Raw genomic sequence first — 17,617 nt, 5'->3', positions numbered from 1 at the left:
CCAGCGAACGGTCTTCATCTGCACCTTTGTGAACTCAGTGCTCACAAACTCTGCCTGGAAACGTATTCAGGCCATGAGCACCCTTAGATTTTTTAGCATCTATTGTGAACCTCTTCTTCAATGTGGTTCTTTTGACTCTCCTGAAGAAGAAATAGTTGGCCTCCATCTTCCACGTGGTACTTTTATATCCTGAGGAGGATAATTAAATAATGTCTTCATCTTCTTTTCTGAAATGAAAATTATCTGTAATTCTGTGAGAATCGTGTCTGTTTTAGGAACCATTGTAGCAGCTTTGTTCTGTGAGAGCCTTTGGGGCAGCAGAGACACTTTGTCTAAAATAAGGCTTGAAGTCACTCACCTGTACAAACGGGGAGATGGGAAAGCAGGTGGATGCAGGAGTACTCAGTGAGGACCCGTTCCTCTTTGGGGCAAGGCTGGGCATTCACACCAGACTTCCTTATAGCCAACGGGTCTGCAGTTCCTAACTCCTTCCCAATCGAATAGAAGAAAAGTTGCTTGCTCTTTTTCCCTCCACTTCTATCCTTCCTGTTGCCCTATGGCATGGTTAAGTTGTCTATCATCCTGCAAACAAATGAACACATTTAGCTCTTTCCTTTCGTAATAAGAAAGATAATAAGAACATAATAAACAGAGACTGTGGCACGACAGCAGTTGACTCGCCATTGCTTCTTGAGCCTGAAAGACAGTCTCCAGCAAGCACAGCCTCTGCCCATACGTTATGTACCAACTAATAAGTGTTGTCATGATCCTATAGATGCTAATATATTTGAGTTTAAGCTGTTCCCTGCAATAAACTGCATCTGAATAGTGATACAACATTAATAGAGTAGCGGTGATGGTTCCATTCTAACTTCAGTGTTCTAAAACTCCCTGGTGACTGAAGTTATATGGCTCTGTTGTAAAAGCTTCGGAGTCATAATGGATAAAATGGGGGCAATTTCTAGTTTAGAGAGTGCTAACTATCTACCTTCAAAGAAAATACCACTCTGTGGTGATTATCAATACCAATGGCTAACCACAACCACAGATAAATTCAATTTCATTACCATCAAGAAATTTCATTTTGCTTTTTAGTGTAGTTTTCTCCTCTGCTAGAGACTTCCAGTGCTGCTAAAAAGTAACAGCACTGTTTGATATAAAGTCTGATTTTTCTCTCCTTTTTTGTCCACTCACAACAGAGCACTGAAATAGTCACAGGGAAGTGATCTATCTTAACTCTGCATTTGGGGGGGCTATTGAACACTTTCCCACCGTCTTGCTTATCTCCTAATTTCTAGCTCTGGTTTTTAATATCTCCTTTTGAAATCCTGAAGTTACCTTTGACTCTTTTCTTGCTCTTATCAAATTTGTTGTCAAAATTGATTATGCTCATATACATCCCCTCCTCTTCACACCTGTTGCCCTTGCCCCAATTCAGACCCTGTCTGAATATTCTAAACCATTTCAGTAGCTTCCAAATATTTATCTCCTCCAAAGATCTTCTCTAACCCCCCAAATCCCCCTCCATTCTGAGTTCCACTGTGTCACTCCTGACAGGTCACTTCTCTACTCACAAACTTGCAGGGGCTCTCCACGGCCCACCAGACAAGGCCACATTCCACTGCAGCCAGCAGTTCATGGAGCTCTGGGACCCAGCTGCCCCCACGTGCTTCCCTCACAGGACCCAATTCCCACCCAGACACACAGCTTTTCTATTTCCTTGGCATGCCTTGCCTTACTTCTGTTCCTTTTTGTGCTTTTATTCAAGCTATTCCTGTTTCCTTGTTTGCAGATCCGTATCCTCCCCATCGTTACAGATCCACAGCTTCTCCATGAAGCCTTTCCTTATTTTTTCAATGGGAGTGCATTTCTCCTTCCTCTACACTCCCAGAGCAATTTATTTGTTTCTCCAAACAGTCCTTACTCTCTGTATTCTTTTGATATGTTTTCTGGTAGCCCATAAACTACCTGAGGGCAGGGCCTAAGATTCATTTGTAATCCACCCAGAGTTCTACCCCAGAGCCCACGGCCTTCAGCATGGTACATGCCAAATTAATATTTTCTAAATGAACAAATCCATTTCCAAATCAATCCATGAATGAGTTTAGAGCTTATTATTAAATGTAACTATCTTCTAAGTTAAAGGAGGGTAGTAGAGGTATCGCATTGATGGAGAAAAAGTTATGGAAACAGAAAGGAGAAGGCCAGCATGAACCCTGTGATGTTGGCTTGGAATCAGGCTAGGAGTAACTCATGTTTTTAAATGTACGTATACACACACACACACACACACACACACACACACACACTCACACAGAGACACGCAGATAGATGCAGAAATATAGCTGTATGTATATAAATGGTTTAGCATACACACATATATTACTGAGCTCTGTCTGTTGATAAGGCCTAAAAGCAACAGCCCGGTAGCAATAAGCTCACTCAGCACCTGTATCTTGTTTCTAAATGTCATTGTCCAATAAAAGGAACTAAGCCACCCTGGCAAGCAGTTGATTCCGGAGTTCAGGCAGGGCAAACACAAAATAAACCTGAAACATCTTAAAGTGCCAATACATAAGGAAAGGCACAGAAAAAAGACATGGGCTTGTCAAAAGGACATAGGAGTCCACATAAATGTGTTCCCAGTGGCCAAAGACAGAGGAATTTGAGCAGCAAGATAAAAAATGATAGCACTGGATTTTCACCCATAGAATAAAGTAATATCCAGAAGTCCATAATTATATAAATAAATAATTTTAAGACTAAATGGGAGAGAAGGGACAACTCTTTCTTAAGTAGAATTCCAAAGAATACATATAAAAGGAAAGTGGAAAACAGAACCACCATTGGGGAAAGAACTGTTACAGACAAGATTCACAGATTGATGCTAAAATTAGTGGGCAGTGACTTGAGGAGAAACGGAATTTGCATAGTCTCAGCATATCTCACTTAAAATGCTTATTTGCTACCAAGGGAAAAATTAAGTAACTTTACAGTGAAAAAACCAGCATAAACCACCCTAAGCAAGTGATCAAGTGAAACATCATATAATAAGACATATTGACATCATGAACCCCTTTATATGATGTACAAAGAAGGACACAATATCATTTTTATAGTATTCTTGCTAAAAATACATAACCTCATTCCAGTCCATTAAACAAGCCAGGTGTGGTGGCTCACACCTGTAATCCCAGCACTTTGGGAGGCCAAGGTGGGAGGATCAATTGAAGTCAGGAGTTCGAGACCAACCTGGATGACACAGTGAAACCCTGTCTCTACAAAAAGTACAAAAAAAAAAAGAGAAAGAAAAAAGAAACTCATTAAACACACACAAACTGAAGGACATTCTACAAAATCATTTTCATCAGTTCTCCTCAAAAGTGTCAAGGCCAAGAAAAGCAAGGAAAGACTGAGGAATTGTTATGGCCTGGAAGGCAATATTTCTCTATGGAGAAGTAACAACTAAGTGCAATATGGGGTCATCCAGAATAGGATTCTGAAACAGAAAATGACAGTGGTGGAAAAGATGGTGAAGTTCTAATGAGGCCTGTAGTTTAATTAATAGTATTGTGTGAGGATAATTATGCTATGGTTATGTAAGCATATGGTTAGCATTGAAGGAAGTGGTGTAAAGGATACAAGCTTTGTACTCTGCAACTCTTCTGTAAGTCAAAAAAGTTCAAAGTTTAAAAAAAATTAGAGGCTTTAATTAATTACATATATTGTCATTACTATAGTAGGCATTTCTTTTTTGTTTGTTTGTTTGTTTTGTTTTGAGATGGAGTCTCACTCTATCACCCAGGCTGGAGTGCAGTGGCGCGATCTCGGCGCACTGCAAGCTCCGCCTCCCAGGTTCAAGCAATTCTCCTGCCTCAGCCTCCCAAGTAGCTGGGACTACAGGCTCCCGCCACCATGCCCAGCTAATTTCTTGTATTTTTAGTAGAGACAGGATTTCACCATATTAGCCAGAATGGTCTTGATCTCCTGACCTTAGGTGATCCGCCCGCCTCGGCCTCCCAAAGTGTTAGGATTACAGGCATGAGCCACTGCACCTGGCCCTATAGTAGGCATTTCTTTAATCGAAAAGGATTTAAACTACCTTTAAAGAAAGTCAAGCAGTCAAATATTCTTTTTATTCTTTCTATACATGACTTCTTTCCATGCCTTACATCTCTTGTTTCCACTTGTTTATAGATATATGGGTCTGACAACGTGAGAAAAATCCTTTTTACTTCAGGTCAAATAAACAGAGCATATGCCTTCTCGGTATATGGGTCTTTGGTTTTTGAAGCTGATACAGCTCTGTCTGAATCCTCTGTTGAGGGCAAGATGCAGCCAGCAGCATGTCCTCCTTTTTCTGGACCTTCCCATCACCCTCAAAAGTTCTTTGAGCAGGACCGTGGGCTGCCCTCCTTGCATCTGGCATTTCTCCATCCTCCTCTTTCTTCTTGCATTGTGACTTGGCAGATTGCTCACGATTTTCAGTCCCAAGATGAATGGACTGACACCCTTCACTTCCTTTGCCTTCTATGCATTCTCCTTTTCCAGTGAACCAATCAACATGCTTTTTATAAAAAACTTTTTATTTTAGAAATGTGCAAACATACAGAAGAGTAGAGAGAGACTATAATAAAGCACTTGTCAACTTGATCTTAACCAGACAGGCACCCTTTCCAAAGAAAGGCAATTGTGACTACCTGAAATTAGATGTCGTCGATGGTGAGGGTGAAGGTGGCACACTAGCCCCAGTTCCTATCATTCTCTCATCCTTATTTTTATACTCTCAGTTTTTGGACAACACCTTGGTTTTTTTGGCCACTTTATCTTATCAAGAGTACAGGGACTGGGGCCGGATCTGGTGGCTCATGCCTGTAATCCCAGCACTTTGGGAGGCCAAGGCAGGTGGATTGCCTGAGGTCAGGAGTTCGAGACTAGCCTGACCAACATGACGAAACCCCATCTCTACTAAAAATACAAAAATTAGCTGGGTGTGGTAGCGGGCGCCTGTAATCCCAGCCTCAGGTGGCTGAGACAGGAGAAACGGTTGATTCCAGGAGGCAAGGGTTGCAGTGAGATGAGATTGCACCACTGCACTCAAGCCTGTGCGACAGAGTGAGACTCCATCTCAAAACAAACAAACAAAAAGAGTACAGGGACTCACTAATCCTCTCTCCCACCCCTTGCACATTGCAGATTGAGGTCATTTCTGGGGATGGTTAATGAAAAAGGAACCTCTCTAAATGTTTCGCTTAGGGGTCCAAAATTTAGTTTGTGCTCAAAATCACTTTTTGCTCTAAAGGTCTCATTTTTCTAAAGGAAGCTGAAATCATGTTTTGCTGATTAGGCCTGTATGTTACTAAACACTGAAAAAAAAAAAAAAAAAAGTTTAGTGAAAGGTCACTGAACCAGAGCTCTTTCCGTTGTTAATTTGGCTTTTTCCATCATCAGTAATGCAGATTTGGGAATCTCAGGTTTTATTTCTCATGAAGCATTCTAGTAATTTTTGGTCCTCAGGAAGTAATGAGCTAAATGAATACTGAAATGAGATCAAGGAAGCTCTTCTCAGAGAAGGTAGTAGATGAATAATAAGATGCTATTTCCTAAGGGGAACAAAGATTTTTACATCTGTGTGCAAGCAGGATATCAAAGTGCAAACCCACCCCTCTTTGAGAGAAGTAGTAGTTGGGAGTGAAGTAATGGAACATCTGGCTTGTTATTCAATATAATCTGCCAGATGATGAAAGTACACTTTAGTATACCTGACTCCAATGATTTTAATAATCATTTAACAATTGTACAATAGGATATGACTTCTGTTTCGTGTTGGTGAGAAGGATAGAATGCTATTTCTTGATCCAGGATAACATAATTCAAGATAACAGAATAACATGGAGAAAACATTTCGTGTGTTACAAATTAGAAAAAGGGAGGAAAAGTTTTATGTAAATAATATGAAACGCAAAGATTTCAGAGATAGTTCTTTATATATTTGAGGGTAAAATAGCTTCTTAATGTACACACAAAAAAGCAATTAAAAGAAGAATACCCTGTCCATTTGTGATTGCCTCTACTCTGATCATCTCAGAATCGCTGTTAACGAAATAGTATCTTTTACCACATTTCTCCATCACTGGAATAGAATTTCCTTCTGTGCTTTTATTACAATTCAGCCACTATCTCTGGATTAGAATGACATTATAGAAGCACAGGGATTTTGTGAGTTTCTATGTCTGGGGAGAGGAAAAGAGAGTAATAGGTTGAAGAAGTTTGGCATCGGTATCACTTTTTTATTCCGTGGTGATATGTCAAACACTAGGAAAAGAAATTAAAATGTGCTGTTTCTGCTGAGTGGAGATGGGAGTGAGTTCATGTCTTATTGAGGAACAGATCTAACATTCCTACAGACTTTACAATCTGGAGATACAGCAAGGTACTATCAAAACAGGGTCATAGGGAGTCTCATAAATGCATTGGTCTATCATCTTTTGCAAGGTTCTCTTCCTTCATAATAAGGGTAGCCAGTAATCAAATAACTAGCTTTTTTCTCCTAGACAAACAGCAGACTTGTAACCAATAATAAGGTCAGTAACTTATGACCCTATGAGTTATCAAAAAAAGTTAATTATCTACCTTCTAATAAACCAGGGAAACATCCAAATATTTTTAGAAAGCTTTTGATCACAGAGGTTTAAAGTCTTTAAAAATTGTTTTTATGTTTTTATTAAAAGGTGTACACACACACACACACACACACACAAAGACTACCCCTTAAAATATGTACATATAAAACTTAAGTAGAACACTTTGCTTCCCAATATACAAGACAAGCAAGGCATTTATCAGAATTTTCAGAAAGGGTTTATAATGCACTTGTCCATATTTCCAGGCCTGAGATAATGAGGCTGTTCCATGAATGTTAAGTCAGGAAACTAAGGAGAACACAAGAACCAAACACACTGTATATGTATAATATCTGTAAAATCATAATGCCTCACCTGACGTCAACAGTTATGGGCATTGAAGATGACAGTCCTCTACAAGCTCTCATGACTCTTCCCAGTCAGTAACAGAGGGAAGGGGGCAGAGTGTGGTGCCCCACTGCAGGGTGGGGCTGGTAGAGCCTTGCTGTTTGCTTGGTGGAGCTTCCACCGTCTGGATCCCAGGGTGTGGGAGCTGGAGTTTTTCTAAAGCTGGTGCAGTAAGAAATACAAAGTCAAGTCTAAGGTACAAGGCCAGACCCTCTCCTGTTCTAGGGACTCTCAAAATGTGCTGGTCTAGAGACCCTGTCAATGTGCTTTTATAGTGAATACTTTTCAGCGTGTTACTTATCCCTCTGGCACCTTATCATGAGCAGAGCTCCCTCCCCTTCTCAGCACTGGGGTGCAGGGGATCCCATGAGATTTCAGATCTACCCAGCACCCCCGCAAGCACTCTGGCCTCAAACCCTTTGAAGGAACAGCTCTATCTTTACACCCATTAGATAGGCACTACTGCTGGCCAATGCTGACAGCAGCCCTCCGCTCCATCTTGGCTGTGTCTCCTGTGCCAGGAACCTCAGGAAATAGACAAGGATTTGGCAAAATTCCTGGTGAATGGATGGCACCACGTGAGCATTGTGGGTAGCATTTCTCTGTGTTGCCAGACACATACATTGCTGCTTTCTCACTCTTCCTTGGGAAAGATGGGCCATTTTGGAGCTGATTTTGAAACGAAAAAGAAGGAGAAGTAAAAGAAACCCTAGGCTCCATAACCAGAACTTAAAAACAGAGGGAATGATTCACTTTTCCAACTTCTGCTTCTTGGGTGAGAAATAAATGTAAATCTTGTGTCTAATTCCCCTGATTTTTCAGACTTGGCTAAGGCAGAAAACCAATCCATTGCATTATCGACTGGTATCATTAGCTTGAGGTTAGGGACCCACCGTTCTCTCTGAAGCAGGCCTGCCTTCTTCTCTCTGCCTGTATGTTATCCCTCTATCATTTTTGCTCTCTCTGTCCATCGCCTTTGATATGGTAATGATCTTGCACAAGAAAAGCCATTTTTTAAATATGAGTGCTTAAGGAATTAAAGGTGAGTGAGAAGGTGGAGGGTGTTAAGGATGGCAGTTTGTCATTAAAAAATAAATAAGTATACCTCTTGGAATTAAAAAGCAAGCACGCTGAAGGGAACAGAAGGGGGAGGACAGGCAGGTGTCTTTCCAAACGCAGGAGACAGTATTACCAACAGGCTGGTTTAAAGCCCTCTTAACAATGTGCACTTGCTCTCCCTAGCTCCTGGATTGATTTCCCTCTGCCCTCCACAGACCTGGCTGCAGTTAAGCCTTGTGTCCTCCACGTGATGCTGAGCCGAATCAGATTTTCCTTTTAGTTGTTCGATCAAATTTTCCTTCCTAGAGCTTAGAAGGCACACTTGGGACCACATAGTAATTGCCTCCCCACACTGAACTGCTGATACCTTTATTGGATTGGCATAGGGTTTCAGAGGACTGTGTTTAACATGCAGTGAGCCGCAGCAATGCAAACAGCTCCAGTGTTTAAACAAGCATCCGTTAGGCCAGGAAACAAGGCAGTGCCGGCCCATTTGGTGCTCTGTAGTGCTGGCAGCTTAAGGTGAGCGGGCAACCCAGGTGCTGCAGTGGGAGAGGGCAGGCTCCAGGGGAAGTGGAGGAATTGTAGTGTCAGAGGAGGAGCTGATTCTCTTTAGATTTGCTGAAGGGGGTTAGTGGTGAGGGGGAGAGAGAAGTGTTGTGGCTAGGGACATGTGCAGAGCTCATTAATATCTCATTATGTTAGAATTGCAGTCTCCCCACAGATCGGCGTTAACGTTGGCAGTGCCAGAGGAAGGGCTTTGGGAAGCAGCAGCCCCCCTCCCTCTTTCTGCAAGCCCCAGCAAGCTCCCTATGCTTGTTTTGCACTAAGGGAATGGTGGTGTTGAATTTGTGAAAGAAGGCTGTGAGAAAACCCCACAGGAGCAATAGTGAGCAGCTCAGGAGAGGGTATGAGACTGAAAACTGTAGTTTGTAAATAATAAAGTGACCAGCTTTCACATGTGCCAGCCAGCCATAGAGAGGGAAGGAAACTGGCCAGAAGCTGGAAAGGAAAATCGTGGAAGTTAAGCACAAGCCACTTGGAGTCTGGATGTGAGTTGGGAGTTCGTGTCAGGGGCAGTAGATAGGCTAGCTCCAGATTCAGACCTCGATTTCCCAGAGAATGTGCCACCGGCCCACTGAGTTTGTCCAGGGCTCCTGGAGGCTCCCTGGAGTGTACCAGAGCAAGTAAAGTGGACAGGAGAGGGGGGAAAATGAGGAGGAAAAAGAACAGAAGAAAGCAGGATTCAGCCAGTGGGATTTGGTGAGACTGCGTTTTTGGCTGATCCCACCTGCCCATGTTGGTGTGAGTGGAGCAAAGGGAAGATTCTAAAGCAGAGAGAAGGTGGTGTGCAAGGGCCTATTCTTCAGATCTGACCTAGCTGAGCCCAAACCAGACTTTATCCCAGAGATTAAATCCCCCTATATGCAGCCCTGGCCCCAGCTGGGCTCCTGCAGGTCACTCACCCCAGACAGTCATCCTGGGGACTCCAGTGCTGGGACTGGGGCCCCCTGGGAGGAAAAGTTGGAGCCATGCTCTGTAGAAATTACAGCCTCCCTGCAGACACTCAATTCGGCTCTATTAAGGATCAGATGTCTCCGTCTGCCCTGGACAGATGTGTGTCCTCCATTAATGAAAGGTGGTTGATGGCCACTTTAGTGAACAGTTACGTAACAGGATGTACCAAAACACAACGGTGTGTGCATGTTGTATTATAAAGGCCCCTTAATGTAATTCATCGTAAAGTTCTTTGAGAATATTCTTTTTCTGCCTTTTTGTTTTGGGGAGTTCTTATTTCTACCTTAGAATGTTCTTTCTGTGGATTTTGGCATTTGGCTTCCACTTCTAGCACCAGTGCACAGACACAGCCGCACAGATCCACAGAAGTGTTGCTTGTGTGGATACACAGCCAGTCCTGGGCTCAGTAAGCAAATGAAGAAGCACATGTCCTTGGTTAATATCATATAAAGTGACAAGGCCACAGTTTGCAAGCATGTTTTGTGAAGACCTTTCTGGTCACACTTTGTTCTGACTTAACACAATATTCCATTAAAATATGGATTATTGGCCGGGCGCGGTGGCTCACGCTTGTAATCCCAGCACTTTGGGAGGCCGAGGCGGGTGGATCACGAGGTCAGGAGATCGAGACCACGGTGAAACCCCGTCTCTACTAAAAATACAAAAAATTAGCCGGGCGTGGTGGCGGGCGCCTGTAGTCCCAGCTACTCGGAGAGGCTGAGGCAGGAGAATGGCGTGAACCCAGGAGGCAGAGCTTGCAGTGAGCCGAGATCGCGCCACTGCACTCCAGCCTGGGCGACAGAGCGAGACTCCGTCTCAAAAAAAAAAAAAAAAAAAAAAAAAAAAAAAAAAAAAAAAAAAAAAAATATGGATTATTCATTAACTTACAGAAAGGCAAAAAAAGTGAATGTCATTGAAATCTGTGTTCCCTTTGGAAAAAAAATAACTAGAGTCATTAATCATTAGTTTGTTATGAACAACAGTGCTTGTAATGAACATTTAAAAATAAATGTATTTGATAATCACAACCAAGTTGATTTAGGTTAGAAAAACAGTTATGGCATACAAATAGTGCTGAGAAACAAATTTAACAAGGCTTTTTTACAGCATGGCTTCTATAGCAAAAATAGTAAGATTCAGCCTGATGTGTATTAAAATCTATTATTCTTTTGACTCTGCAACTTTGATAAATCAAGCAAGAGTCATAAGAACAAAGAGAGGAAACAGCTCAACTGCTATAATTTCATAGCCAAATAGAAGAAAAGTCTACCTTTTGTCGTTTACATGACTTTACCAAGCTTAATCCCATGAAAACAAATGAACAAACAAAAATGAAGACTCAATAGTTATAAATAGTAAACTAGACTTCTAGGGCTGAACTCCTGTGTTCAGCTGCACCAGGTCCCTGTTATGGGATGTTCCACATTCCATGAAGTCTTGGCCTGTTTTTCCATGTGCTGTTCACCTCCCTCAGTCCTCAGTGGCAGGAGCAGAATCCACGCAGAGATTCTCACTTCTGCCTGTCATTCCCAACCTCTGAACTCGTCCATCTTACATCCCTTTGCTTTCCTTTCTAAGAAGGAGAGAAGGAAAGTTAAGCTCCATCCAAACTTTCTACATAAAAAAGTTATGACATCCAAATTGCCCATTTGAAGAGAGAAGGATAGTGATTCAGCAGAATTACAGTTCAAAATAAAATGGGATTTAACTTTGAGTTAAAAAGAAAAAGTGAATCCTAGCTCCTTTAAGGCATTTGCCATGAATAAAACTTTAAAGTGAAATATCAGAAAATCAAGGATGAGATGGGACTTAGAGAGATCCTTCATCCCCTTTCCTCCCCCTTCTTCAATGAAGACCATATCTAAATCATCCCAGATGGCTGTTCTATTTTTAAAGATCTCCAGAAAAGGAGATTCTACCACCTCCTCAGTAACTCATTCCAGCATCTCTTGTTCCTCACTGCCAGAATATTTTTTCTGAGAGCCCTCAGAGGGAAAAAGACACACTATCCTAGATTTGGGGACCTGTAGTATTTCTCTTTAGGATTTAACCCCACTGTGCATATAGGAAACTAAGAGACAGATAATGTCTTTCTCTCTCCAGTGAAAAAGATGTTTTTTCTCTAATATTTGGCTTTAAATTACATTTGTGTGCTTCTTGGGGCTCAATCCAAAATTCTCTTGCAGGCCTGCGGTATGCGCAGTACTCTGCTAGGTAAATGGAGGGAGCATTAAGAAACGATTCCTGTTTACATTCTAAGGAGTGAGGTCACACTCAGCTCCAGAGCCCACCTACTATGCTGGACAGACATGTTCATGTAATCACTTATTCTTTCATTCCAAAGATACGTACTGACCACCAGTCGTCTGCTTATCTCTCTGCTAGACACTGGAGACAGACACATTAGTGAGCAACACAGACTAGGTCCTTGTCTGCAAGGAGCCTACACTCAAATGGGAGAAGACAATACCAAGGAAAAAGGAAGAAACAAAATGATTATAAATTGTGACCAGTGGTGTGAAGAAGACAAAACAGAAGGATGCGATAAAGTACAAGTGGGAGGTGCAGCTCACTGAGCCAGGGTGGCCAGAACAGCCTTTCTGGGGAGGGATGTGAGCTGAAATCTGAAGGATGACAATAAGCCCAGCAAGGAGCTGGGATAAGCGCGTTCCACATGGAGAGAAGCACCAGTGCAGATGCAGAGGAGGGAAAGAGCCCTCGGAGAGGCCAGCGCAGCCGCCTGGAGTGTGGTGTGGAGGAGAGACGGGTATGAAGGAGCTGGGAGACACCAGACCATCCAGTGCCTCTTAGGCAAGTTTGACTTTCAGAGAAATGGGAATCTATAGAAGGATTTGAGGCAGAAAGACATACTCTGAAGAATGTTTTTCAACAGTGACTCTGGATGCTGGTGGAGAGTAGACCGGAGAGGGTAAGGTGGGAAAAACGGCTAGTGGAACAATAGCGCAAGAGTCCAGGCAGGGAGCAGGCAGGGGAGACTCAGAAAAGGTGACAGATGGAAGGTGTGTGTGCTGGCCACACAGACACAGCGTCCGAACATAGGTGTGCCCCATTTTAAGAAAACAAAATACATAAAAATCAAAACTTAAAGAGAAAGTCTGATTATTCCCTTTATAAAGGGACTCACCTCAAGTATCTATTCTGTAAAGTAAAGGAAGATGTGTATGGGTCTTTGACTATAAATTTTAATAAGAGATATAAAACCTTAATAGACGGATCATGGAATTAGAAGGAATCATAGAGGTCATTTTCTCCTACTTTCCACCCAATAAAGAATCCCCTTTGCAAATCCCTGACAGATGAACATGCAGCCTTGGTATGAAAACTTCAAAGGACAGGAAGCTCATTAGCCTCACAAGGCAGCCCTTTCTATTTTGAATCGCTCTAATCGTTTTTTAAAAGTTTCTCCTTATATAGAGGCTGAATTCTTTCTCCCCATTACTTGCATCCATTGATCTTAGTTCCATGTTCTGGAGCTACATAGATCAAATCTAATTCTCTTCCTACATAGCAAACCATTAACTTTTTCAAGAGGAACTGTGGCATTCCCCCTCCTCAACTCTCCTCTTTCTCTAGCAAAATGTCCTCAGCTTCCTCCCCTCCTTTTCACTTGACATGGTTTCTGGGACCTTCTTTCCCCTGGTATTACCCTCTTGCTGCACTGCCGCCTGATGAGAGTGATAATTTCAGAATGGAGCCCAACCTTCTAGATGGCATCAGTGCAGAGCATAACTATGTCTCCCTGGACTCAGAGAACATACATATATTTAATACAACCTAGAATTGCAAGAGCACATGGCTTCAAACTTCAAGGAAACCAAAGCTGCTTATGAGACAGGTTTTCCTGCCTTAAATGCAAGATTTTACAACTCAACCCAGCAAATCTTGCTACTGCTAACCTATAGGAGAGTGGTTCTTGAACTTTTGGAGAGTCATGGGCTGCACTGAGAATCTAAGAAAAGCTTTGAACCTTCTTTTCTGGAAAAGACACCCACAAAATTCTGCATACAATTTTCTAAGGTTCTCAGAACTCTGGAAATCCATTTTTATGTAAACCTCCAGTTTAAAAAGTCAGCATTATCAATGTCACAGAACCCTTGTCCTGTCATCTAAGAAATGTATATCTGCATTATCTCTATATTTTATTATAGTATTGTACAGGAAGTTAAAGAACACCCACTTGAAAATCCCTACAAGTCACTGCAAAATTGTTAATGAGAGAGGAAAGTTACAAAAAGTCTTCAAGTACCATTGGTGGATACATCTGCTTATGTTACCTTACTTAATCCCTACAACCCTCTTCTGAACTAGGCAATATTAGCCTTATCTTATGAATAAGAGGAAATGTAAAGCTATTAATAAAGAAAAATAGAAAGACCTGGGTGAAGGCAGTGGCTGCCGAGTGCATATTTTTACAACTCTCGCAATAGAACCATGGTTGGTGGCCCTCTCGACTTTTCAGTACTGAGGCCATGGCCACCTGGGGCACAGCATACATGCTTATGAGCAGGATTGGTTTCCTGGGAAATGTGTCCTTATATTGGCGCTTCTATAATGATATCCCTGGAAAGTGGTCCCCAGTAGGATTAGCCACTACCATGACCCCACACAGGTGGCCTGCTGTCACCAACACCATTCTCTTCAGAATCAGGCTGGCATTGGGTTAGTGGCCAATGTATAGTTATAACTCAGCAACTCAGTAGCAGAAATGTTCTGAGAACGGCTGAAAGGACAACAGCCCTTATAGGAGATCCAGTTTCAGAGAGTAACTTCTTATATGCCAGCCAATCATGGATGAGAGAAAGCAGTTCTGAGGATGCCTTCCTTTATTTCCTATCTCAGGAGACAGGCTGTGGAATAGTTTGGAAATGAGAAACACATTTTATTCACAAGTGGTGAGGCTTGTAATGGAAAAGCACAGGCTTTGGAATTCAAATCTCACACTAGCTATGTGACCTTGGGCAATTTATTTAATCTCCCTGAGCCCCAGTTTCCTCATTTGTATAAATGATGTTTATTAACCTACCTTGCATGGTTGATGTGGGAATTAAGAGAAAAGATCTTGAATTTGCCTGGTATTTAATGGATGCACACACAAGAAAAGCTTGCTGTTTGCTGATAACTTTGAGGAGTGCATAAATGGTTGGGGCCAGTCTGAGTAGCAGTAAATTTGGTTCATCTGTGTTAGCAGGCTTACTCTGGTTTGGACCCGGATTCCAGAGTGATTCCGGAGGAATTCCTGTCCCCATCCCTACCCCTCATCACTCCAAAATTTTGCTTAAGATAACAAGGAGGTCAGGGCATGTTCACTGTGAACCCCCCCTCCATACAAGGTGCCATGTTATGGTGGGTTCAGAGGAACCCCCCCCCCCCAATGCTGCTTAGCCACCAGCCTTACAAGGGATACTGGATGCTTTCGTACTTTGGATTCATACACACAGGTTTCTGAGATGAAGCAGTGTGGTAACTTAGCCATTAGTAGATCTCAGTCATAGCCTACACGGACATTTCTGAGAGAATCCTTGGTTAAACACTACTAAGAGCAGAACTAAATACTGGTTAGGGCAAGTTCTGCCCATGTAGGTTCTATGAGGCTCTGTCTGAAAGTTAGGTTTAATCATAGAGATGGGGCCAGCTAACCTCATCATTCTGAGTCATTAGATGGAGACTAGACTTGGTCATCTCCCTTTGCTAATAAGGAAACTGACATAATTAACTGAAGGAAATTAACTTGGATAATTTTGCAGCATGAATCTGCTTCCAGAGAGGAGTTGGTTTTTTTCCCTCCCTGTGAGCTGTTAATTCAAGAGGCTGTGTTAACCTGCTGCTGTTGCCAACTGACAAATGTAGTATTTTCCTGATCAGCCTCTCAAGCCTTTTCCCTTGCTCCTCCAACAACAGAGAGAGGAGTAATAAACTATCCAGAATATTTTGCAACATGGGAGTCATTTGCATGTCTTTGTAATATGGGAGTTGAATGCCTATTTTCAGTAAATATAAGCCTCCCAGTTGACTTAAGGTAATTGAATGATTTTAGATTTATTGTATATGCCCTTTCCCCTTAGCCACTGGTTTTAAGCAGGCATAAAATCACATCAGAGAAAAAAAAAACCTGACTTTTGATATTCAAGTTGGCTCATCTGAATTAAAACCAAAATATGTGGAAATTGGGTTATCCACTCCAGACTTGGATCCCTTTGTCTGTGAACCCTCAAAGTCTCCAGTGGAGCTGAAGGTAACGTCTTTCTTCAGGTGACACTCTGGGGCAATTCTGGGGAAAAAGACAAGGAGAGAAAGATGTGTTTAACTTTATTCCAGTTGGTTTCATCTTCCTTTTTAATTGATTTTTGTCCTCTCCATCATTTCCTCTCCCAATTAACTTTGAATTTCTCTCATTTAGTTCTAGCTGTTTGTTGATGGTCGGGTTTGGTACATTCGGGTTAGGCATTTTGCTGTGTTCTTTTTTTTCATTGCCATTAGTTTAAACAAGGTCTAAGCTCACAGTCTAGCTCTATTTCTGGAGAGACCTGCCACCTTTACAGGATTTACTGTGGTCATTTTCTTTTTTTTTCCTCCCCACAATATGGTGCTTTGTGAATTAAAATCAAGGTTCCTGGGGGCTGGAGGTAGGAATAGGGCAGGAGAAGCCTAGCCACATTATAATGAATAATAATAATAACTGTCTCCCTCTGTTGTGAGCTCTACCAGGCAGACCATGCTGGGCATGGTGGCATGTGCCTGTAATCCCAGCTACTCAGGAGGCTGAGGCAGGAGAATCGCTTGAACCTGAGTCAAAAGAATAATAGATTTTAATAGACATCAGGCTGAATCTTACTATTTTTGCTATAGAAGCCATGCTATAAAAAAGCCTTGTTACATAGGTCCTAGTGTATAAATGATGCTCAACGAGTGTCTGTTGAATGAATGAACTAATTTTTGCCGAGCCCTTTATAATGTATAAAGATGCTTCACATAGCAACATGGGGTGATTGTTTTGTGTGTGTGTGTGTGTGTGTGTGTTTTCAATGATTAATAGATGATTTATTTAGGCAGGAATACATACAGTCATCATTGCCAGACTTAATATGAGAGGTGAAATGTTCGATCTAATTTTCCTTCCTGGATAAGTTTTTCTTTCCTATCCCTCTCAGTTTTGATAATATAATAAATGAAGATGAGGGGCCCAAATCCACACAGAGCTCCCATGAGTGAGTTTTTAGGAGTGGGTCTGAAATTAGGATAGACAATTTGTTGTTCTTGCATAGGTCCAACGAATCAAGGCAGGATTTTCGATGAGCCCTCGGCGGTTGGGATCGTTGTACTGAAGCAGGTACTCTCGTTTCAGCCGAGCTCTTATGGCCAACCGCTCGGCTTGGGCCCCCCGGGTTTCCGGAGATATGTTGTATTTGGCTGGGTCGAGGGTCTCAGGCAGAGTGGCCAGGCTCGACGGCTTATACTTTGGGAACGACATCTTGGAGACCCAGGGCACAATTGCACCTGCGCGATTCTGGGGTGATTGTTTTTAAGACCTTCACAAAACCATTTCCTCCCTCATTTCATTATGATTGTGAAATTGCTTTGGAATTTTGGAACTGTGATACTTTTACTGTATGCCTTTCATAAAAAGCCAAAGTCTAAATGCTTTTAAATATATATATACGAGGAGCTGTGGAAAGAAGGCAGGAGGGAAACAATTTGTTACTGGATAATTTCTTGTAAAAAAAAATTTTTTTAATGTCGTTATCACTGAATGTTTTTTCTTTACAATTGCAGTTCACAACTCTTTTCCTCCTCTTTTACTAGGATGAAGGTGAATTTTAACAAAAGCAAGAAATATTTTAAAGGAAGAGAGCAAGTGGGCAGCCAGGGAAAGCTTTGCGTTTGTTTTTATGACTTGTGTTTTGACTTGGCGGATGTTCAAGGTTATTCTGCCTAACCAAATAATCCACACTGCTTCCATATCAGCAATAGCTGAGCCACCCTTCCAAGGG

At 42.0% G+C, this 17,617-nt stretch overlaps 1 protein-coding gene and 1 pseudogene across 3 annotated transcripts in view; one reads left to right on the top strand and one right to left on the bottom strand.

The window, feature by feature from the left end:
• MAML3 (mastermind like transcriptional coactivator 3) overlaps positions 1–17,617 on the top strand; it is a 450,814-nt gene that overhangs the window by 232,321 nt on the left and 200,876 nt on the right. The window lies entirely within an intron of this gene.
• LOC116464256 (NADH dehydrogenase [ubiquinone] 1 beta subcomplex subunit 4-like) lies at positions 16,652–17,124 on the bottom strand (annotated as a pseudogene).

Source organism: Hylobates moloch, unplaced genomic scaffold (genome assembly GCF_009828535.3).
Source record: "Hylobates moloch isolate HMO894 unplaced genomic scaffold, HMol_V3 SCAFFOLD_3, whole genome shotgun sequence".
In the NCBI taxonomy this organism is placed as follows: domain Eukaryota; kingdom Metazoa; phylum Chordata; class Mammalia; order Primates; family Hylobatidae; genus Hylobates; species Hylobates moloch.
This window is presented reverse-complemented; position numbering and strand designations above follow the sequence as displayed.